This window comes from Pleurodeles waltl, chromosome 4_1 (genome assembly GCF_031143425.1).
Source record: "Pleurodeles waltl isolate 20211129_DDA chromosome 4_1, aPleWal1.hap1.20221129, whole genome shotgun sequence".
Lineage (NCBI taxonomy): Eukaryota > Metazoa > Chordata > Amphibia > Caudata > Salamandridae > Pleurodeles > Pleurodeles waltl.
In genome coordinates this window covers 76,498,976-76,522,960 of record NC_090442.1, presented here as the reverse complement: position 1 = coordinate 76,522,960, position 23,985 = coordinate 76,498,976, and the positions used below count along the sequence as shown (strand labels likewise).

The 23,985-nt window shown below is 40.5% G+C and overlaps 10 non-coding genes across 10 annotated transcripts; all 10 read left to right on the top strand.

Annotated features, from left to right (window-relative positions):
• Positions 1-1,710: 1,710 nt before the first annotated feature.
• On the top strand, positions 1,711-1,782 carry TRNAC-GCA (transfer RNA cysteine (anticodon GCA)). The gene has a single exon. It is a non-coding gene; the product is annotated as a tRNA-Cys (tRNA).
• A 2,092-nt stretch (positions 1,783-3,874) lies between these two features.
• Positions 3,875-3,946, top strand: TRNAC-GCA (transfer RNA cysteine (anticodon GCA)). Its single transcript has one exon. It is a non-coding gene; the product is annotated as a tRNA-Cys (tRNA).
• Positions 3,947-6,038: 2,092 nt separating this feature from the next.
• On the top strand, positions 6,039-6,110 carry TRNAC-GCA (transfer RNA cysteine (anticodon GCA)). The gene has a single exon. It is a non-coding gene; the product is annotated as a tRNA-Cys (tRNA).
• A 2,092-nt stretch (positions 6,111-8,202) lies between these two features.
• TRNAC-GCA (transfer RNA cysteine (anticodon GCA)) lies at positions 8,203-8,274 on the top strand. Its single transcript has one exon. It is a non-coding gene; the product is annotated as a tRNA-Cys (tRNA).
• A 2,092-nt stretch (positions 8,275-10,366) lies between these two features.
• On the top strand, positions 10,367-10,438 carry TRNAC-GCA (transfer RNA cysteine (anticodon GCA)). Its single transcript has one exon. It is a non-coding gene; the product is annotated as a tRNA-Cys (tRNA).
• Positions 10,439-12,530: 2,092 nt separating this feature from the next.
• TRNAC-GCA (transfer RNA cysteine (anticodon GCA)) lies at positions 12,531-12,602 on the top strand. Its single transcript has one exon. It is a non-coding gene; the product is annotated as a tRNA-Cys (tRNA).
• Positions 12,603-14,694: 2,092 nt separating this feature from the next.
• On the top strand, positions 14,695-14,766 carry TRNAC-GCA (transfer RNA cysteine (anticodon GCA)). Its single transcript has one exon. It is a non-coding gene; the product is annotated as a tRNA-Cys (tRNA).
• Positions 14,767-16,858: 2,092 nt separating this feature from the next.
• On the top strand, positions 16,859-16,930 carry TRNAC-GCA (transfer RNA cysteine (anticodon GCA)). Its single transcript has one exon. It is a non-coding gene; the product is annotated as a tRNA-Cys (tRNA).
• A 2,092-nt stretch (positions 16,931-19,022) lies between these two features.
• On the top strand, positions 19,023-19,094 carry TRNAC-GCA (transfer RNA cysteine (anticodon GCA)). The gene has a single exon. It is a non-coding gene; the product is annotated as a tRNA-Cys (tRNA).
• Positions 19,095-23,348: 4,254 nt separating this feature from the next.
• On the top strand, positions 23,349-23,420 carry TRNAC-GCA (transfer RNA cysteine (anticodon GCA)). Its single transcript has one exon. It is a non-coding gene; the product is annotated as a tRNA-Cys (tRNA).
• Positions 23,421-23,985: the final 565 nt, after the last annotated feature.

The window sequence follows — 23,985 nt, the reverse complement described above, 5'->3', positions numbered from 1 at the left end:
CCATGGATCAATTCGAGTAAAACAAGAGTTCGTACATTGGCACACAGGGACAAATTGAAATTTGTGTACACAGCATGATACTGTGTACTTTAATACATCTTTCTACATTCTGTAGTGTGCAGCACACAGATAATGTTTTACGGCATGGATTTATTAACAAGCATTGCTTCTAATAATTGAGCATATAGCAGAAATTGCAGGTGCCAAGAAAAAATACATAGGTAAACAAATCACGAGTTTCTAAATTCCACTGTATTTACCACAGCACAGCTGATTTGTTGTGCTTTAAGAAACACTGTGTGCCTGTACAGCAGCAAAGATGTGAGTGTGTGGACACTGTATGCCCGTAATGCTTTCACAAATGTCCTTATACTGTAACAGAAGTCTCTGCAGTTTTAGAACTGAGTTTGGACAGTAGCATGTGTGCTTACTGATAGTAATATGTGTAAGAAACAAATGCCTGCATGCTGTTACTTGTGTCTTTCTCCAGTAGCACACCTATTTACTGTAATTAGTATGTAAGGTAACGTCGGCTAGACAAAACTGGACCCAAATGCTGGTACACTGTGACTGGCCTGTGTACTGTTTCCAGTGTGTTTCACTAGTATCACGCCAGCTTACCGTTACTAGAATGTACAGTAAGACTGGTCCAATATGTATACCATATCAAATTGTTTTACCATAAAACAAAGATATAGCATTGTTAAAGACATTACCACGTGAGGGACACAGAAATTGCATTTTAAAAGACATCGATGTGAACTTGCATCGATTAGAAGAGATAGTGACTGTGTGAGAGTTGTATGGTACTGCTAACCAAAGCACTGTTAAAAAGAAGTCTTTCCTCACTAGAGTTGTGTTCTGTCAATGTCTGAGGCAGTGGATTTTTAAATGAGCTAGGAGGCTTAGACTGGCTGAGTCACTGACAGCTTTGCACACTTACTGCAGAGAGTGAGCAGACGAGAGACTAAGACTGAAATTTAGGGCACAGAGTGATTGCAGAAGAGAGTAAGACTCACTCTCACTTCCATCATGGTGAGTAGACAAGAGAGTAAGCTAGTCCCACAGCTGGAATCCCAGAGTAGGTATAACTCAGTGCTAGTCAGAGTCCATGGTATTATATGTGACGTCTGCACTCTACAGCCTGCTGCTCGCAGTAATAAGGTGTGTGTGAAGGCATATTTCAGGAAAAGAGGGTGTGTATAGCTCAGCAGTAAAGTATGTGACTGCAGATTAAGAGGTCCCCAGTTCAAGTCCTGCTTCCCACTTCTCCTTTTAAGGAACAAAAAAAAAATTATCTGTTACTTATTTCAATTTCTGGAGATTTCTTGAAAGTATGTCACAGAAAAACCACTAATTAAAAAGAGTTTTAGGTTTTATCTGCGTCCGTAAGAGGGTTGTGTGAAGGGACCAGCAGCCGGTCTCCATAGCAGTCCCTGTGACTAGTGAAGCAAGAGTAAGCCTGAGAGTAAATTGGCACCCTTGGCCTAGGACCTGCTGTCATGCTATGTATTTTGGTGTGAATAGTGAAGCATCAGGTGTGTTGAGTGTGTCCATCAGCTTGTAGCCAGGGGCATGAGTCAGGCTGTGTCCCAGACCCTGTGACTAATAAATCAGCAGGTGGTATAGAGAGCCTATAAAAGAGGAAGCCGTTCTGATGAGATCCACAGCAGCAGTTTCTAGTCCATCCACTTCCAGATAGTACAACAAGGGGGTATAGCTCAGTGGTAGAGCATTTGACTGCAGATCAAGAGGTCCCTGGTTCAAATCCGGGTGCCCCATTAATACATTAAAGAAGCTGTCAATTACTTTCTGTATCGCTTTTTTCAATTCTTGGGGATTTTTTGAAAGTATGTCACACTAAAACGACTAATTAAGCAAAATAGCTCAAACTTTTATGTGCATCCTTATGACTCTTGTTGAAAATTAACAGTTTTCACACTCACACCCAGTAACTGCACCATGGATCAATCTGGGTGGCCCCTTCACACATGAAAGAAGCTTTCAATTTCTTTCTATATCACTTTCTACAATTCTTGGGGATTTATTGAAAGTATTTCACACTAAAACGACTATTTAAACAAAATAGCTCAAAGTTTTATGTGCATCCTTAAGACTGTTGTGCGAAAATTAACAGTTTTCACACTCACGCCCAGTAACTGCACCATGGATCAATTCGAGTAAAACAAGAGTTCGTACATTGGCACACAGGGACAAATTGAAATTTGTGTACACAGCATGATACTGTGTACTTTAATACATCTTTCTACATTCTGTAGTGTGCAGCACACAGATAATGTTTTACGGCATGGATTTATTAACAAGCATTGCTTCTAATAATTGAGCATATAGCAGAAATTGCAGGTGCAAAGAAAAAATACATAGGTAAACAAATCACGAGTTTCTAAATTCCACTGTATTTACCACAGCACAGCTGATTTGTTGTGCTTTAAGAAACACTGTGTGCCTGTACAGCAGCAAAGATGTGAGTGTGTGGACACTGTATGCCCGTAATGCTTTCACAAATGTCCTTATACTGTAACAGAAGTCTCTGCAGTTTTAGAACTGAGTTTGGACAGTAGCATGTGTGCTTACTGATAGTAATATGTGTAAGAAACAAATGCCTGCATGCTGTTACTTGTGTCTTTCTCCAGTAGCACACCTATTTACTGTAATTAGTATGTAAGGTAACGTCGGCTAGACAAAACTGGACCCAAATGCTGGTACACTGTGACTGGCCTGTGTACTGTTTCCAGTGTGTTTCACTAGTATCACGCCAGCTTACCGTTACTAGAATGTACAGTAAGACTGGTCCAATATGTATACCATATCAAATTGTTTTACCATAAAACAAAGATATAGCATCGTTAAAGACATTACCACGTGAGGGACACAGAAATTGCATTTTAAAAGACATCTATGTGAACTTGCATCGATTAGAAGAGATAGTGACTGTGTGAGAGTTGTATGGTACTGCTAACCAAAGCACTGTTAAAAAGAAGTCTTTCCTCACTAGAGTTGTGTTCTGTCAATGTCTGAGGCAGTGGATTTTTAAATGAGCTAGGAGGCTTAGACTGGCTGAGTCACTGACAGCTTTGCACACTTACTGCAGAGAGTGAGCAGATGAGAGACTAAGACTGAAATTTAGGGCACAGAGTGATTGCAGAAGAGAGTAAGACTCACTCTCACTTCCAGCATGGTGAGTAGACAAGAGAGTAAGCTAGTCCCACAGCTGGAATCCCAGAGTAGGTATAACTCAGTGCTAGTCAGAGTCCATGGTATTATTTGTGACGTCTGCACTCTACAGCCTGCTGCTCGCAGTAATAAGGTGTGTGTGAAGGCATATTTCAGGAAAAGAGGATGTGTATAGCTCAGCAGTAAAGTATATGACTGCAGATCAAGAGGTCCCCAGTTCAAGTCTTGCTTCCCACTTCTCCTTTTAAGGAACAAAAAAAAAATTCTCTGTTACTTATTTCAATTTCTGGAGATTTCTTGAAAGTATGTCACAGAAAAACCACTAATTAAAAAGAGTTTTAGGTTTTATCTGCGTCCGTAAGAGGGTTGTGTGAAAGGACCAGCAGCCGGTCTCCATAGCAGTCCCTGTGACTAGTGAAGCAAGAGTAAGCTTGAGAGTGAATTGGCACCCTTGGCCTAGGACCTGCTGTCATGCTATGTATTTTGGTGTGAATAGTGAAGCATCAGGTGTGTTGAGTGTGTCCATCAGCTTGTAGCCAGGGGCATGAGTCAGGCTGTGTCCCAGACCCTGTGACTAATAAATCAGCAGGTGGTATAGAGAGCCTATAAAAGAGGAAGCCGTTCTGATGAGATCCACAGCAGCAGTTTCTAGTCCATCCACTTCCAGATAGTACAACAAGGGGGTATAGCTCAGTGGTAGAGCATTTGACTGCAGATCAAGAGGTCTCTGGTTCAAATCCGGGTGCCCCCTTAATACTTTAAAGAAGCTGTCAATTTCTTTCTGTATCGCTTTTTTCAATTCTTGGGGATTTTTTGAAAGTATGTCACACTAAAACGACTAATTAAGCAAAATAGCTCAAAGTTTTATGTGCATCCTTATGACTCTTTTTGAAAATTAACAGTTTTCACACTCACACCCAGTAACTGCACCATGGATCAATCTGGGTGCCCCCTTCACACATGAAAGAAGCTTTCAATTTCTTTCTATATCACTTTCTACAATTCTTGGGGATTTATTGAAAGTATTTCACACTAAAACGACGATTTAAACAAAATAGCTCAAAGTTTTATGTGCATCCTTAAGACTGTTGTGCGAAAATTAACAGTTTTCACACTCACGCCCAGTAACTGCACCATGGATCAATTCGAGTAAAACAAGAGTTCGTACATTGGCACACAGGGACAAATTGAAATTTGTGTACACAGCATGATACTGTGTACTTTAATACATCTTTCTACATTCTGTAGTGTGCAGCACACAGATAATGTTTTACGGCATGGATTTATTAACAAGCATTGCTTCTAATAATTGAGCATATAGCAGAAATTGCAGGTGCAAAGAAAAAATACATAGGTAAACAAATCACGAGTTTCTAAATTCCACTGTATTTACCACAGCACAGCTGATTTGTTGTGCTTTAAGAAACACTGTGTGCCTGTACAGCAGCAAAGATGTGAGTGTGTGGACACTGTATGCCCGTAATGCTTTCACAAATGTCCTTATACTGTAACAGAAGTCTCTGCAGTTTTAGAACTGAGTTTGGACAGTAGCATGTGTGCTTACTGATAGTAATATGTGTAAGAAACAAATGCCTGCATGCTGTTACTTGTGTCTTTCTCCAGTAGCACACCTATTTACTGTAATTAGTATGTAAGGTAACGTCGGCTAGACAAAACTGGACCCAAATGCTGGTACACTGTGACTGGCCTGTGTACTGTTTCCAGTGTGTTTCACTAGTATCACGCCAGCTTACCGTTACTAGAATGTACAGTAAGACTGGTCCAATATGTATACCATATCAAATTGTTTTACCATAAAACAAAGATATAGCATTGTTAAAGACATTACCACGTGAGGGACACAGAAATTGCATTTTAAAAGACGTCTATGTGAACTTGCATCGATTAGAAGAGATAGTGACTGTGTGAGAGTTGTATGGTACTGCTAACCAAAGCACTGTTAAAAAGAAGTCTTTCCTCACTAGAGTTGTGTTCTGTCAATGTCTGAGGCAGTGGATTTTTAAATGAGCTAGGAGGCTTAGACTGGCTGAGTCACTGACAGCTTTGCACACTTACTGCAGAGAGTGAGCAGACGAGAGACTAAGACTGAAATTTAGGGCACAGAGTGATTGCAGAAGAGAGTAAGACTCACTCTCACTTCCAGCATGGTGAGTAGACAAGAGAGTAAGCTAGTCCCACAGCTGGAATCCCAGAGTAGGTATAACTCAGTGCTAGTCAGAGTCCATGGTATTATATGTGACGTCTGCACTCTACAGCCTGCTGCTCGCAGTAATAAGGTGTGTGTGAAGGCATATTTCAGGAAAAGAGGGTGTGTATAGCTCAGCAGTAAAGTATGTGACTGCAGATTAAGAGGTCCCCAGTTCAAGTCTTGCTTCCCACTTCTCCTTTTAAGGAACAAAAAAAAAATTATCTGTTACTTATTTCAATTTCTGGAGATTTCTTGAAAGTATGTCACAGAAAAACCACTAATTAAAAAGAGTTTTAGGTTTTATCTGCGTCCGTAAGAGGGTTGTGTGAAGGGACCAGCAGCCGGTCTCCATAGCAGTCCCTGTGACTAGTGAAGCAAGAGTAAGCCTGAGAGTAAATTGGCACCCTTGGCCTAGGACCTGCTGTCATGCTATGTATTTTGGTGTGAATAGTGAAGCATCAGGTGTGTTGAGTGTGTCCATCAGCTTGTAGCCAGGGGCATGAGTCAGGCTGTGTCCCAGACCCTGTGACTAATAAATCAGCAGGTGGTATAGAGAGCCTATAAAAGAGGAAGCCGTTCTGATGAGATCCACAGCAGCAGTTTCTAGTAAATCCACTTCCAGATAGTACAAGAAGGGGGTATAGCTCAGTGGTAGAGCATTTGACTGCAGATCAAGAGGTCCCTGGTTCAAATCCGGGTGCCCCCTTAATACATTAAAGAAGCTGTCAATTTCTTTCTGTATCGCTTTTTTCAATTCTTGGGGATTTTTTGAAAGTATGTCACACTAAAACGACTAATTAAGCAAAATAGCTCAAAGTTTTATGTGCATCCTTATGACTCTTGTTGAAAATTAACTGTTTTCACACTCACACCCAGTAACTGCACCATGGATCAATCTGGGTGGCCCCTTCACACATGAAAGAAGCTTTCAATTTCTTTCTATATCACTTTCTACAATTCTTGGGGATTTATTGAAAGTATTTCACACTAAAACGACGATTTAAACAAAATAGCTCAAAGTTTTATGTGCATCCTTAAGACTGTTGTGCGAAAATTAACAGTTTTCACACTCACGCCCAGTAACTGCACCATGGATCAATTCGAGTAAAACAAGAGTTCGTACATTGGCACACAGGGACAAATTGAAATTTGTGTACACAGCATGATACTGTGTACTTTAATACATCTTTCTACATTCTGTAGTGTGCAGCACACAGATAATGTTTTACGGCATGGATTTATTAACAAGCATTGCTTCTAATAATTGAGCATATAGCAGAAATTGCAGGTGCAAAGAAAAAATACATAGGTAAACAAATCACGAGTTTCTAAATTCCACTGTATTTACCACAGCACAGCTGATTTGTTGTGCTTTAAGAAACACTGTGTGCCTGTACAGCAGCAAAGATGTGAGTGTGTGGACACTGTATGCCCGTAATGCTTTCACAAATGTCCTTATACTGTAACAGAAGTCTCTGCAGTTTTAGAACTGAGTTTGGACAGTAGCATGTGTGCTTACTGATAGTAATATGTGTAAGAAACAAATGCCTGCATGCTGTTACTTGTGTCTTTCTCCAGTAGCACACCTATTTACTGTATTTAGTATGTAAGGTAACGTCGGCTAGACAAAACTGGACCCAAATGCTGGTACACTGTGACTGGCCTGTGTACTGTTTCCAGTGTGTTTCACTAGTATCACGCCAGCTTACCGTTACTAGAATGTACAGTAAGACTGGTCCAATATGTATACCATATCAAATTGTTTTACCATAAAACAAAGATATAGCATCGTTAAAGACATTACCACATGAGGGACACAGAAATTGCATTTTAAAAGACATCTATGTGAACTTGCATCGATTAGAAGAGATAGTGACTGTGTGAGAGTTGTATGGTACTGCTAACCAAAGCACTGTTAAAAAGAAGTCTTTCCTCACTAGAGTTGTGTTCTGTCAATGTCTGAGGCAGTGGATTTTTAAATGAGCTAGGAGGCTTAGACTGGCTGAGTCACTGACAGCTTTGCACACTTACTGCAGAGAGTGAGCAGATGAGAGACTAAGACTGAAATTTAGGGCACAGAGTGATTGCAGAAGAGAGTAAGACTCACTCTCACTTCCAGCATGGTGAGTAGACTAGAGAGTAAGCTAGTCCCACAGCTGGAATCCCAGAGTAGGTATAACTCAGTGCTAGTCAGAGTCCATGGTATTATATGTGACGTCTGCACTCTACAGCCTGCTGCTCGCAGTAATAAGGTGTGTGTGAAGGCATATTTCAGGAAAAGAGGATGTGTATAGCTCAGCAGTAAAGTATATGACTGCAGATCAAGAGGTCCCCAGTTCAAGTCTTGCTTCCCACTTCTCCTTTTAAGGAACAAAAAAAAAATTCTCTGTTACTTATTTCAATTTCTGGAGATTTCTTGAAAGTATGTCACAGAAAAACCACTAATTAAAAAGAGTTTTAGGTTTTATCTGCGTCCGTAAGAGGGTTGTGTGAAAGGACCAGCAGCCGGTCTCCATAGCAGTCCCTGTGACTAGTGAAGCAAGAGTAAGCTTGACAGTGAATTGGCACCCTTGGCCTAGGACCTGCTGTCATGCTATGTATTTTGGTGTGAATAGTGAAGCATCAGGTGTGTTGAGTGTGTCCATCAGCTTGTAGCCAGGGGCATGAGTCAGGCAGTGTCCCAGACCCTGTGACTAATAAATCAGCAGGTGGTATAGAGAGCCTATAAAAGAGGAAGCCGTTCTGATGAGATCCACAGCAGCAGTTTCTAGTCCATCCACTTCCAGATAGTACAACAAGGGGGTATAGCTCAGTGGTAGAGCATTTGACTGCAGATCAAGAGGTCTCTGGTTCAAATCCGGGTGCCCCCTTAATACTTTAAAGAAGCTGTCAATTTCTTTCTGGATCGCTTTTTTCAATTCTTGGGGATTTTTTGAAAGTATGTCACACTAAAACGACTAATTAAGCAAAATAGCTCAAAGTTTTATGTGCATCCTTATGACTCTTTTTGAAAATTAACAGTTTTCACACTCACACCCAGTAACTGCACCATGGATCAATCTGGGTGCCCCCTTCACACATGAAAGAAGCTTTCAATTTCTTTCTATATCACTTTCTACAATTCTTGGGGATTTATTGAAAGTATTTCACACTAAAACGACTATTTAAACAAAATAGCTCAAAGTTTTATGTGCATCCTTAAGACTGTTGTGCGAAAATTAACAGTTTTCACACTCACGCCCAGTAACTGCACCATGGATCAATTCGAGTAAAACAAGAGTTCGTACATTGGCACACAGGGACAAATTGAAATTTGTGTACACAGCATGATACTGTGTACTTTAATACATCTTTCTACATTCTGTAGTGTGCAGCACACAGATAATGTTTTACGGCATGGATTTATTAACAAGCATTGCTTCTAATAATTGAGCATATAGCAGAAATTGCAGGTGCAAAGAAAAAATACATAGGTAAACAAATCACAAGTTTCTAAATTCCACTGTATTTACCACAGCACAGCTGATTTGTTGTGCTTTAAGAAACACTGTGTGCCTGTACAGCAGCAAAGATGTGAGTGTGTGGACACTGTCTGCCCGTAATGCTTTCACAAATGTCCTTATACTGTAACAGAAGTCTCTGCAGTTTTCGAACTGAGTTTGGACAGTAGCATGTGTGCTTACTGATAGTAATATGTGTAAGAAACAAATGCCTGCATGCTGTTACTTGTGTCTTTCTCCAGTAGCACACCTATTTACTGTAATTAGTATGTAAGGTAACGTCGGCTAGACAAAACTGGACCCAAATGCTGGTACACTGTGACTGGCCTGTGTACTGTTTCCAGTGTGTTTCACTGTTATCACGCCAGCTTACCGTTACTAGAATGTACAGTAAGACTGGTCCAATATGTATACCATATCAAATTGTTTTACCATAAAACAAAGATATAGCATTGTTAAAGACATTACCACGTGAGGGACACAGAAATTGCATTTTAAAAGACATCTATGTGAACTTGCATCGATTAGAAGAGATAGTGACTGTGTGAGAGTTGTATGGTACTGCTAACCAAAGCACTGTTAAAAAGAAGTCTTTCCTCACTAGAGTTGTGTTCTGTCAATGTCTGAGGCAGTGGATTTTTAAATGAGCTAGGAGGCTTAGACTGGCTGAGTCACTGACAGCTTTGCACACTTACTGCAGAGAGTGAGCAGACGAGAGACTAAGACTGAAATTTAGGGCACAGAGTGATTGCAGAAGAGAGTAAGACTCACTCTCACTTCCAGCATGGTGAGTAGACAAGAGAGTAAGCTAGTCCCACAGCTGGAATCCCAGAGTAGGTATAACTCAGTGCTAGTCAGAGTCCATGGTATTATAGGTGACGTCTGCACTCTACAGCCTGCTGCTCGCAGTAATAAGGTGTGTGTGAAGGCATATTTCAGGAAAAGAGGATGTGTATAGCTCAGCAGTAAAGTATGTGACTGCAGATCAAGAGGTCCCCAGTTCAAGTCTTGCTTCCCACTTCTCCTTTTAAGGAACAAAAAAAAAATTATCTGTTATTTATTTCAATTTCTGGAGATTTCTTGAAAGTATGTCACAGAAAAACCACTAATTAAAAAGAGTTTTAGGTTTTATCTGCGTCCGTAAGAGGGTTGTGTGAAAGGACCAGCAGCCGGTCTCCATAGCAGTCCCTGTGACTAGTGAAGCAAGAGTAAGCTTGAGAGTGAATTGGCACCCTTGGCCTAGGACCTGCTGTCATGCTATGTATTTTGGTGTGAATAGTGAAGCATCAGGTGTGTTGAGTGTGTCCATCAGCTTGTAGCCAGGGGCATGAGTCAGGCTGTGTCCCAGACCCTGTGACTAATAAATCAGCAGGTGGTATAGAGAGCCTATAAAAGAGGAAGCCGTTCTGATGAGATCCACAGCAGCAGTTTCTAGTCCATCCACTTCCAGATAGTACAACAAGGGGGTATAGCTCAGTGGTAGAGCATTTGACTGCAGATCAAGAGGTCCCTGGTTCAAATCCGGGTGCCCCCTTAATACTTTAAAGAAGCAGTCAATTTCTTTCTGAATCGCTTTTTTCAATTCTTGGGGATTTTTTGAAAGTATGTCACACTAAAACGACTAATTAAGCAAAATAGCTCAAAGTTTTATGTGCATCCTTATGACTCTTGTTGAAAATTAACAGTTTTCACACTCACACCCAGTAACTGCACCATGGATCAATCTGGGTGCCCCCTTCACACATGAAAAAAGCTTTCAATTTCTTTCTATATCACTTTCTACAATTCTTGGGGATTTATTGAAAGTATTTCACACTAAAACGACTATTTAAACAAAATAGCTCAAAGTTTTATGTGCATCCTTAAGACTGTTGTGCGAAAATTAACAGTTTTCACACTCACACCCAGTAACTGCACCATGGATCAATTCGAGTAAAACAAGAGTTCGTACATTGGCACACAGGGACAAATTGAAATTTGTGTACACAGCATGATACTGTGTACTTTAATACATCTTTCTACATTCTGTAGTGTGCAGCACACAGATAATGTTTTACGGCATGGATTTATTAACAAGCATTGCTTCTAATAATTGAGCATATAGCAGAAATTGCAGGTGCAAAGAAAAAATACATAGGTAAACAAATCACGAGTTTCTAAATTCCACTGTATTTACCACAGCACAGCTGATTTGTTGTGCTTTAAGAAACACTGTGTGCCTGTACAGCAGCAAAGATGTGAGTGTGTGGACACTGTATGCCCGTAATGCTTTCACAAATGTCCTTATACTGTAACAGAAGTCTCTGCAGTTTTAGAACTGAGTTTGGACAGTAGCATGTGTGCTTACTGATAGTAATATGTGTAAGAAACAAATGCCTGCATGCTGTTACTTGTGTCTTTCTCCAGTAGCACACCTATTTACTGTAATTAGTATGTAAGGTAACGTCGGCTAGACAAAACTGGACCCAAATGCTGGTACACTGTGACTGGCCTGTGTACTGTTTCCAGTGTGTTTCACTAGTATCACGCCAGCTTACCGTTACTAGAATGTACAGTAAGACTGGTCCAATATGTATACCATATCAAATTGTTTTACCATAAAACAAAGATATAGCATCGTTAAAGACATTACCACGTGAGGGACACAGAAATTGCATTTTAAAAGACATCTATGTGAACTTGCATCGATTAGAAGAGATAGTGACTGTGTGAGAGTTGTATGGTACTGCTAACCAAAGCACTGTTAAAAAGAAGTCTTTCCTCACTAGAGTTGTGTTCTGTCAATGTCTGAGGCAGTGGATTTTTAAATGAGCTAGGAGGCTTAGACTGGCTGAGTCACTGACAGCTTTGCTCACTTACTGCAGAGAGTGAGCAGATGAGAGACTAAGACTGAAATTTAGGGCACAGAGTGATTGCAGAAGAGAGTAAGACTCACTCTCACTTCCAGCATGGTGAGTAGACAAGAGAGTAAGCTAGTCCCACAGCTGGAATCCCAGAGTAGGTATAACTCAGTGCTAGTCAGAGTCCATGGTATTATATGTGACGTCTGCACTCTACAGCCTGCTGCTCGCAGTAATAAGGTGTGTGTGAAGGCATATTTCAGGAAAAGAGGATGTGTATAGCTCAGCAGTAAAGTATATGACTGCAGATCAAGAGGTCCCCAGTTCAAGTCTTGCTTCCCACTTCTCCTTTTAAGGAACAAAAAAAAAATTCTCTGTTACTTATTTCAATTTCTGGAGATTTCTTGAAAGTATGTCACAGAAAAACCACTAATTAAAAAGAGTTTTAGGTTTTATCTGCGTCCGTAAGAGGGTTGTGTGAAAGGACCAGCAGCCGGTCTCCATAGCAGTCCCTGTGACTAGTGAAGCAAGAGTAAGCTTGAGAGTGAATTGGCACCCTTGGCCTAGGACCTGCTGTCATGCTATGTATTTTGGTGTGAATAGTGAAGCATCAGGTGTGTTGAGTGTGTCCATCAGCTTGTAGCCAGGGGCATGAGTCAGGCTGTGTCCCAGACCCTGTGACTAATAAATCAGCAGGTGGTATAGAGAGCCTATAAAAGAGGAAGCCGTTCTGATGAGATCCACAGCAGCAGTTTCTAGTCCATCCACTTCCAGATAGTACAACAAGGGGGTATAGCTCAGTGGTAGAGCATTTGACTGCAGATCAAGAGGTCTCTGGTTCAAATCCGGGTGCCCCCTTAATAGTATAAAGAAGCTGTCAATTTCTTTCTGTATCGCTTTTTTCAATTCTTGGGGATTTTTTGAAAGTATGTCACACTAAAACGACTAATTAAGCAAAATAGCTCAAAGTTTTATGTGCATCCTTATGACTCTTTTTGAAAATTAACAGTTTTCACACTCACACCCAGTAACTGCACCATGGATCAATCTGGGTGCCCCCTTCACACATGAAAGAAGCTTTCAATTTCTTTCTATATCACTTTCTACAATTCTTGGGGATTTATTGAAAGTATTTCACACTAAAACGACTATTTAAACAAAATAGCTCAAAGTTTTATGTGCATCCTTAAGACTGTTGTGCGAAAATTAACAGTTTTCACACTCACGCCCAGTAACTGCACCATGGATCAATTCGAGTAAAACAAGAGTTCGTACATTGGCATACAGGGACAAATTGAAATTTGTGTACACAGCATGATACTGTGTACTTTAATACATCTTTCTACATTCTGTAGTGTGCAGCACACAGATAATGTTTTACGGCATGGATTTATTAACAAGCATTGCTTCTAATAATTGAGCATATAGCAGAAATTGCAGGTGCAAAGAAAAAATACATAGGTAAACAAATCACAAGTTTCTAAATTCCACTGTATTTACCACAGCACAGCTGATTTGTTGTGCTTTAAGAAACACTGTGTGCCTGTACAGCAGCAAAGATGTGAGTGTGTGGACACTGTATGCCCGTAATGCTTTCACAAATGTCCTTATACTGTAACAGAAGTCTCTGCAGTTTTCGAACTGAGTTTGGACAGTAGCATGTGTGCTTACTGATAGTAATATGTGTAAGAAACAAATGCCTGCATGCTGTTACTTGTGTCTTTCTCCAGTAGCACACCTATTTACTGTAATTAGTATGTAAGGTAACGTCGGCTAGACAAAACTGGACCCAAATGCTGGTACACTGTGACTGGCCTGTGTACTGTTTCCAGTGTGTTTCACTGTTATCACGCCAGCTTACCGTTACTAGAATGTACAGTAAGACTGGTCCAATATGTATACCATATCAAATTGTTTTACCATAAAACAAAGATATAGCATTGTTAAAGACATTACCACGTGAGGGACACAGAAATTGCATTTTAAAAGACATCTATGTGAACTTGCATCGATTAGAAGAGATAGTGACTGTGTGAGAGTTGTATGGTACTGCTAACCAAAGCACTGTTAAAAAGAAGTCTTTCCTCACTAGAGTTGTGTTCTGTCAATGTCTGAGGCAGTGGATTTTTAAATGAGCTAGGAGGCTTAGACTGGCTGAGTCACTGACAGCTTTGCACACTTACTGCAGAGAGTGAGCAGACGAGAGACTAAGACTGAAATTTAGGGCACAGAGTGATTGCAGAAGAGAGTAAGACTCACTCTCACTTCCAGCATGGTGAGTAGACAAGAGAGTAAGCTAGTCCCACAGCTGGAATCCCAGAGTAGGTATAACTCAGTGCTAGTCAGAGTCCATGGTATTATAGGTGACGTCTGCACTCTACAGCCTGCTGCTCGCAGTAATAAGGTGTGTGTGAAGGCATATTTCAGGAAAAGAGGATGTGTATAGCTCAGCAGTAAAGTATGTGACTGCAGATCAAGAGGTCCCCAGTTCAAGTCTTGCTTCCCACTTCTCCTTTTAAGGAACAAAAAAAAAATTATCTGTTATTTATTTCAATTTCTGGAGATTTCTTGAAAGTATGTCACAGAAAAACCACTAATTAAAAAGAGTTTTAGGTTTTATCTGCGTCCGTAAGAGGGTTGTGTGAAAGGACCAGCAGCCGGTCTCCATAGCAGTCCCTGTGACTAGTGAAGCAAGAGTAAGCTTGAGAGTGAATTGGCACCCTTGGCCTAGGACCTGCTGTCATGCTATGTATTTTGGTGTGAATAGTGAAGCATCAGGTGTGTTGAGTGTGTCCATCAGCTTGTAGCCAGGGGCATGAGTCAGGCTGTGTCCCAGACCCTGTGACTAATAAATCAGCAGGTGGTATTGAGAGCCTATAAAAGAGGAAGCCGTTCTGATGAGATCCACAGCAGCAGTTTCTAGTCCATCCACTTCCAGATAGTACAACAAGGGGGTATAGCTCAGTGGTAGAGCATTTGACTGCAGATCAAGAGGTCCCTGGTTCAAATCCGGGTGCCCCCTTAATACTTTAAAGAAGCAGTCAATTTCTTTCTGAATCGCTTTTTTCAATTCTTGGGGATTTTTTGAAAGTATGTCACACTAAAACGACTAATTAAGCAAAATAGCTCAAAGTTTTATGTGCATCCTTATGACTCTTGTTGAAAATTAACAGTTTTCACACTCACACCCAGTAACTGCACCATGGATCAATCTGGGTGCCCCCTTCACACATGAAAAAAGCTTTCAATTTCTTTCTATATCACTTTCTACAATTCTTGGGGATTTATTGAAAGTATTTCACACTAAAACGACTATTTAAACAAAATAGCTCAAAGTTTTATGTGCATCCTTAAGACTGTTGTGCGAAAATTAACAGTTTTCACACTCACGCCCAGTAACTGCACCATGGATCAATTCGAGTAAAACAAGAGTTCGTACATTGGCACACAGGGACAAATTGAAATTTGTGTACACAGCATGATACTGTGTACTTTAATACATCTTTCTACATTCTGTAGTGTGCAGCACACAGATAATGTTTTACGGCATGGATTTATTAACAAGCATTGCTTCTAATAATTGAGCATATAGCAGAAATTGCAGGTGCAAAGAAAAAATACATAGGTAAACAAATCACGAGTTTCTAAATTCCACTGTATTTACCACAGCACAGCTGATTTGTTGTGCTTTAAGAAACACTGTGTGCCTGTACAGCAGCAAAGATGTGAGTGTGTGGACACTGTATGCCCGTAATGCTTTCACAAATGTCCTTATACTGTAACAGAAGTCTCTGCAGTTTTAGAACTGAGTTTGGACAGTAGCATGTGTGCTTACTGATAGTAATATGTGTAAGAAACAAATGCCTGCATGCTGTTACTTGTGTCTTTCTCCAGTAGCACACCTATTTACTGTAATTAGTATGTAAGGTAACGTCGGCTAGACAAAACTGGACCCAAATGCTGGTACACTGTGACTGGCCTGTGTACTGTTTCCAGTGTGTTTCACTAGTATCACGCCAGCTTACCGTTACTAGAATGTACAGTAAGACTGGTCCAATATGTATACCATATCAAATTGTTTTACCATAAAACAAAGATATAGCATCGTTAAAGACATTACCACGTGAGGGACACAGAAATTGCATTTTAAAAGACATCTATGTGAACTTGCATCGATTAGAAGAGATAGTGACTGTGTGAGAGTTGTATGGTACTGCTAACCAAAGCACTGTTAAAAAGAAGTCTTTCCTCACTAGAGTTGTGTTCTGTCAATGTCTGAGGCAGTGGATTTTTAAATGAGCTAGGAGGCTTAGACTGGCTGAGTCACTGACAGCTTTGCACACTTACTGCAGAGAGTGAGCAGATGAGAGACTAAGACTGAAATTTAGGGCACAGAGTGATTGCAGAAGAGAGTAAGACTCACTCTCACTTCCAGCATGGTGAGTAGACAAGAGAGTAAGCTAGTCCCACAGCTGGAATCCCAGAGTAGGTATAACTCAGTGCTAGTCAGAGTCCATGGTATTATATGTGACGTCTGCACTCTACAGCCTGCTGCTCGCAGTAATAAGGTGTGTGTGAAGGCATATTTCAGGAAAAGAGGATGTGTATAGCTCAGCAGTAAAGTATATGACTGCAGATCAAGAGGTCCCCAGTTCAAGTCTTGCTTCCCACTTCTCCTTTTAAGGAACAAAAAAAAAATTCTCTGTTACTTATTTCAATTTCTGGAGATTTCTTGAAAGTATGTCACAGAAAAACCACTAATTAAAAAGAGTTTTAGGTTTTATCTGCGTCCGTAAGAGGGTTGTGTGAAAGGACCAGCAGCCGGTCTCCATAGCAGTCCCTGTGACTAGTGAAGCAAGAGTAAGCTTGAGAGTGAATTGGCACCCTTGGCCTAGGACCTGCTGTCATGCTATGTATTTTGGTGTGAATAGTGAAGCATCAGGTGTGTTGAGTGTGTCCATCAGCTTGTAGCCAGGGGCATGAGTCAGGCTGTGTCCCAGACCCTGTGACTAATAAATCAGCAGGTGGTATAGAGAGCCTATAAAAGAGGAAGCCGTTCTGATGAGATCCACAGCAGCAGTTTCTAGTCCATCCACTTCCAGATAGTACAACAAGGGGGTATAGCTCAGTGGTAGAGCATTTGACTGCAGATCAAGAGGTCTCTGGTTCAAATCCGGGTGCCCCCTTAATAGTATAAAGAAGCTGTCAATTTCTTTCTGTATCGCTTTTTTCAATTCTTGGGGATTTTTTGAAAGTATGTCACACTAAAACGACTAATTAAGCAAAATAGCTCAAAGTTTTATGTGCATCCTTATGACTCTTTTTGAAAATTAACAGTTTTCACACTCACACCCAGTAACTGCACCATGGATCAATCTGGGTGCCCCCTTCACACATGAAAGAAGCTTTCAATTTCTTTCTATATCACTTTCTACAATTCTTGGGGATTTATTGAAAGTATTTCACACTAAAACGACTATTTAAACAAAATAGCTCAAAGTTTTATGTGCATCCTTAAGACTGTTGTGCGAAAATTAACAGTTTTCACACTCACGCCCAGTAACTGCACCATGGATCAATTCGAGTAAAACAAGAGTTCGTACATTGGCACACAGGGACAAATTGAAATTTGTGTACACAGCATGATACTGTGTACTTTAATACATCTTTCTACATTCTGTAGTGTGCAGCACACAGATAATGTTTTACGGCATGGATTTATTAACAAGCATTGCTTCTAATAATTGAGCATATAGCAGAAATTGCAGGTGCAAAGAAAAAATACATAGGTAAACAAATCACAAGTTTCTAAATTCCACTGTATTTACCACAGCACAGCTGATTTGTTGTGCTTTAAGAAACACTGTGTGCCTGTACAGCAGCAAAGATGTGAGTGTGTGGACACTGTATGCCCGTAATGCTTTCACAAATGTCCTTATACTGTAACAGAAGTCTCTGCAGTTTTCGAACTGAGTTTGGACAGTAGCATGTGTGCTTACTGATAGTAATATGTGTAAGAAACAAATGCCTGCATGCTGTTACTTGTGTCTTTCTCCAGTAGCACACCTATTTACTGTAATTAGTATGTAAGGTAACGTCGGCTAGACAAAACTGGACCCAAATGCTGGTACACTGTGACTGGCCTGTGTACTGTTTCCAGTGTGTTTCACTGTTATCACGCCAGCTTACCGTTACTAGAATGTACAGTAAGACTGGTCCAATATGTATACCATATCAAATTGTTTTACCATAAAACAAAGATATAGCATTGTTAAAGACATTACCACGTGAGGGACACAGAAATTGCATTTTAAAAGACATCTATGTGAACTTGCATCGATTAGAAGAGAAAGTGACTGTGTGAGAGTTGTATGGTACTGCTAACCAAAGCACTGTTAAAAAGAAGTCTTTCCTCACTAGAGTTGTGTTCTGTCAATGTCTGAGGCAGTGGATTTTTAAATGAGCTAGGAGGCTTAGACTGGCTGAGTCACTGACAGCTTTGCACACTTACTGCAGAGAGTGAGCAGACGAGAGACTAAGACTGAAATTTAGGGCACAGAGTGATTGCAGAAGAGAGTAAGACTCACTCTCACTTCCAGCATGGTGAGTAGACAAGAGAGTAAGCTAGTCCCACAGCTGGAATCCCAGAGTAGGTATAACTCAGTGCTAGTCAGAGTCCATGGTATTATAGGTGACGTCTGCACTCTACAGCCTGCTGCTCGCAGTAATAAGGTGTGTGTGAAGGCATATTTCAGGAAAAGAGGATGTGTATAGCTCAGCAGTAAAGTATGTGACTGCAGATCAAGAGGTCCCCAGTTCAAGTCTTGCTTCCCAATTCTCCTTTTAAGGAACAAAAAAAAAATTATCTGTTATTTATTTCAATTTCTGGAGATTTCTTGAAAGTATGTCACAGAAAAACCACTAATTAAAAAGAGTTTTAGGTTTTATCTGCGTCCGTAAGAGGGTTGTGTGAAAGGACCAGCAGCCGGTCTCCATAGCAGTCCCTGTGACTAGTGAAGCAAGAGTAAGCTTGAGAGTGAATTGGCACCCTTGGCCTAGGACCTGCTGTCATGCTATGTATTTTGGTGTGAATAGTGAAGCATCAGGTGTGTTGAGTGTGTCCATCAGCTTGTAGCCAGGGGCATGAGTCAGGCTGTGTCCCAGACCCTGTGACTAATAAATCAGCAGGTGGTATAGAGAGCCTATAAAAGAGGAAGCCGTTCTGATGAGATCCACAGCAGCAGTTTCTAGTCCATCCACTTCCAGATAGTACAACAAGGGGGTATAGCTCAGTGGTAGAGCATTTGACTGCAGATCAAGAGGTCCCTGGTTCAAATCCGGGTGCCCCCTTAATACTTTAAAGAAGCAGTCAATTTCTTTCTGTATCGCTTTTTTCAATTCTTGGGGATTTTTTGAAAGTATGTCACACTAAAACGACTAATTAAGCAAAATAGCTCAAAGTTTTATGTGCATCCTTATGACTCTTGTTGAAAATTAACAGTTTTCACACTCACACCCAGTAACTGCACCATGGATCAATCTGGGTGCCCCCTTCACACATGAAAAAAGCTTTCAATTTCTTTCTATATCACTTTCTACAATTCTTGGGGATTTATTGAAAGTATTTCACACTAAAACGACTATTTAAACAAAATAGCTCAAAGTTTTATGTGCATCCTTAAGACTGTTGTGCGAAAATTAACAGTTTTCACACTCACACCCAGTAACTGCACCATGGATCAATTCGAGTAAAACAAGAGTTCGTACATTGGCACACAGGGACAAATTGAAATTTGTGTACACAGCATGATACTGTGTACTTTAATACATCTTTCTACATTCTGTAGTGTGCAGCACACAGATAATGTTTTACGGCATGGATTTATTAACAAGCATTGCTTCTAATAATTGAGCATATAGCAGAAATTGCAGGTGCAAAGAAAAAATACATAGGTAAATAAATCACGAGTTTCTAAATTCCACTGTATTTACCACAGCACAGCTGATTTGTTGTGCTTTAAGAAACACTGTGTGCCTGTACAGCAGCAAAGATGTGAGTGTGTGGACACTGTATGCCCGTAATGCTTTCACAAATGTCCTTATACTGTAACAGAAGTCTCTGCAGTTTTAGAACTGAGTTTGGACAGTAGCATGTGTGCTTACTGATAGTAATATGTGTAAGAAACAAATGCCTGCATGCTGTTACTTGTGTCTTTCTCCAGTAGCACACCTATTTACTGTAATTAGTATGTAAGGTAACGTCGGCTAGACAAAACTGGACCCAAATGCTGGTACACTGTGACTGGCCTGTGTACTGTTTCCAGTGTGTTTCACTAGTATCACGCCAGCTTACCGTTACTAGAATGTACAGTAAGACTGGTCCAATATGTATACCATATCAAATTGTTTTACCATAAAACAAAGATATAGCATTGTTAAAGACATTACCACGTGAGGGACACAGAAATTGCATTTTAAAAGACATCTATGTGAACTTGCATCGATTAGAAGAGATAGTGACTGTGTGAGAGTTGTATGTACTGCTAACCAAAGCACTGTTAAAAAGAAGTCTTTCCTCACTAGAGTTGTGTTCTGTCAAAGTCTGAGGCAGTGGATTTTTAAATGAGCTAGGAGGCTTAGACTGGCTGAGTCACTGACAGCTTTGCACACTTACAGCAGAGAGTGAGCAGACGAGAGACTAAGACTGAAATTTAGGGCACAGAGTGATTGCAGAAGAGAGTAAGACTCACTCTCACTTCCAGCATGGTGAGTAGACAAGAGAGTAAGCTAGTCCCACAGCTGGAATCCCAGAGTAGGTATAACTCAGTGCTAGTCAGAGTCCATGGTATTACATGTGACGTCTGCACTCTACAGCCTGCTGCTCGCAGTAATAAGGTGTGTGTGAAGGCATATTTCAGGAAAAGAGGATGTGTATAGCTCAGCAGTAAAGTATGTGACTGCAGATCAAGAGGTCCCCAGCTCAAGTCCTGCTTCCCACTTCTCCTTTTAAGGAACAAAAAAAAAATTCTCTGTTACTTATTTCAATTTCTGGAGATTTCTTGAAAGTATGTCACAGAAAAACCACTAATTAAAAAGAGTTTTAGGTTTTATATGCGTCCGTAAGAGGGTTGTGTGAAAGGACCAGCAGCCGGTCTCCATAGCAGTCCCTGTGACTAGTGAAGCAAGAGTAAGCTTGAGAGTGAATTGGCACCCTTGGCCTAGGACCTGCTGTCATGCTATGTATTTTGGTGTGAATAGTGAAGCATCAGGTGTGTTGAGTGTGTCCATCAGCTTGTAGCGAGGGGCATGAGTCAGGCTGTGTCCCAGACCCTGTGACTAATAAATCAGCAGGTGGTATAGAGAGCCTATAAAAGAGGAAGCCGTTCTGATGAGATCCACAGCAGCAGTTTCTAGTCCATCCACTTCCAGATAGTACAACAAGGGTGTATGCTCAGTGGTAGAGCATTTGACTGCAGATCAAGAGGTCGCTGGTTCAAATCCGGGTGCCCCCTTAATACTTTAAAGAAGCAGTCAATTTCTTTCTGTATCGCTTTTTTCAATTCTTGGGGATTTTTTGAAAGTATGTCACACTAAAACGACTAATTAAGCAAAATAGCTCAAAGTTTTATGTGCATCCTTATGAGTCTTGTTGAAAATTAACAGTTTTCACACTCACACCCAGTAACTGCACCATGGATCAATCTGGGTGCCCCCTTCACACATGAAAGAAGCTTTCAATTTCTTTCTATATCACTTTCTACAATTCTTGGGGATTTATTGAAAGTATTTCACACTAAAACGACTATTTAAACAAAATAGCTCAAAGTTTTATGTGCATCCATAAGACTGTTGTGCGAAAATTAACAGTTTTCACACTCACGCCCAGTAATTGCACCATGGATCAATTCGAGTAAAACAAGAGTTCGTACATTGGCACACAGGGACAAATTGAAATTTGTGTACACAGCATGATACTGTGTACTTTAATACATCTTTCTACATTCTGTAGTGTGCAGCACACAGATAATGTTTTACGGCATGGATTTATTAACAAGCATTGCTTCTAATAATTGAGCATATAGCAGAAATTGCAGGTGCCAAGAAAAAATACATAGGTAAACAAATCACGAGTTTCTAAATTCCACTGTATTTACCACAGCACAGCTGATTTGTTGTGCTTTAAGAAACACTGTGTGCCTGTACAGCAGCAAAGATGTGAGTGTGTGGACACTGTATGCCCGTAATGCTTTCACAAATGTCCTTATACTGTAACAGAAGTCTCTGCAGTTTTAGAACTGAGTTTGGACAGTAGCATGTGTGCTTACTGATAGTAATATGTGTAAGAAACAAATGCCTGCATGCTGTTACTTGTGTCTTTCTCCAGTAGCACACCTATTTACTGTAATTAGTATGTAAGGTAACGTCGGCTAGACAAAACTGGACCCAAATGCTGGTACACTGTGACTGGCCTGTGTACTGTTTCCAGTGTGTTTCACTAGTATCACGCCAGCTTACCGTTACTAGAATGTACAGTAAGACTGGTCCAATATGTATACCATATCAAATTGTTTTACCATAAAACAAAGATATAGCATTGTTAAAGACATTACCACGTGAGGGACACAGAAATTGCATTTTAAAAGACATCGATGTGAACTTGCATCGATTAGAAGAGATAGTGACTGTGTGAGAGTTGTATGGTACTGCTAACCAAAGCACTGTTAAAAAGAATTCTTTCCTCACTAGAGTTGTGTTCTGTCAATGTCTGAGGCAGTGGATTTTTAAATGAGCTAGGAGGCTTAGACTGGCTGAGTCACTGACAGCTTTGCACACTTCCTGCAGAGAGTGAGCAGACGAGAGACTAAGACTGAAATTTAGGGCACAGAGTGATTGCAGAAGAGAGTAAGACTCACTCTCACTTCCAGCATGGTGAGTAGACAAGAGAGTAAGCTAGTCCCACAGCTGGAATCCCAGAGTAGGTATAACTCAGTGCTAGTCAGAGTCCATGGTATTATATGTGACGTCTGCACTCTACAGCCTGCTGCTCGCAGTAATAAGGTGTGTGTGAAGGCATATTTCAGGAAAAGAGGATGTGTATAGCTCAGCAGTAAAGTATGTGACTGCAGATCAAGAGGTCCCCAGCTCAAGTCCTGCTTCCCACTTCTCCTTTTAAGGAACAAAAAAAAAATTCTCTGTTACTTATTTCAATTTCTGGAGATTTCTTGAAAGTATGTCACAAAAAAACCACTAATTAAAAAGAGTTTTAGGTTTTATCTGCGTCCGTAAGAGGGTTGTGTGAAAGGACCAGCAGCCGTTCTCCATAGCAGTCCCTGTGACTAGTGAAGCAAGAGTAAGCTTGAGAGTGAATTGGCACCCTTGGCCTAGGACCTGCTGTCATGCTATGTATTTTGGTGTGAATAGTGAAGCATCAGGTGTGTTGAGTGTGTCCATCAGCTTGTAGCCAGGGGCATGAGTCAGGCTGTGTCCCAGACCCTGTGACTAATAAATCAGCAGGTGGTATAGAGAGCCTATTAAAGAGGAAGCCGTTCTGATGAGATCCACAGCAGCAGTTTCTAGTCCATCCACTTCCAGATAGTACAACAAGGGGGTATAGCTCAGTGGTAGAGCATTTGACTGCAAATCAAGAGGTCCCTGGTTCAAATCCGGGTGTCCCCTTAATACTTTAAAGAAGCTGTTAATTTCTTTCTGTATCGCTTTTTTCAATTCTTGGGGATATTTTGAAAGTATGTCACACTAAAACGACTAATTAAGCAAAATAGCTCAAAGTTTTATGTGCATCCTTATGACTCTTGTTGAAAATTAACAGTTTTCACACTCACACCCAGTAACTGCACCATGGATCAATCTGGGTGCCCCCTTCACACATGAAAGAAGCTTTCAATTTCTTTCTATATCACTTTCTACAATTCTTGGGGATTTATTGAAAGTATTTCACACTAAAACGACTATTTAAACAAAATAGCTCAAAGTTTTATGTGCATCCTTAAGACTGTTGTGCGAAAATTAACAGTTTTCACACTCACGCCCAGTAACTGCACCATGGATCAATTCGAGTAAAACAAGAGTTCGTACATTGGCACACAGGGACAAATTGAAATTTGTGTACACAGCATGATACTGTGTACTTTAATACATCTTTCTACATTCTGTAGTGTGCAGCACACAGATAATGTTTTACGGCATGGATTTATTAACAAGCATTGCTTCTAATAATTGAGCA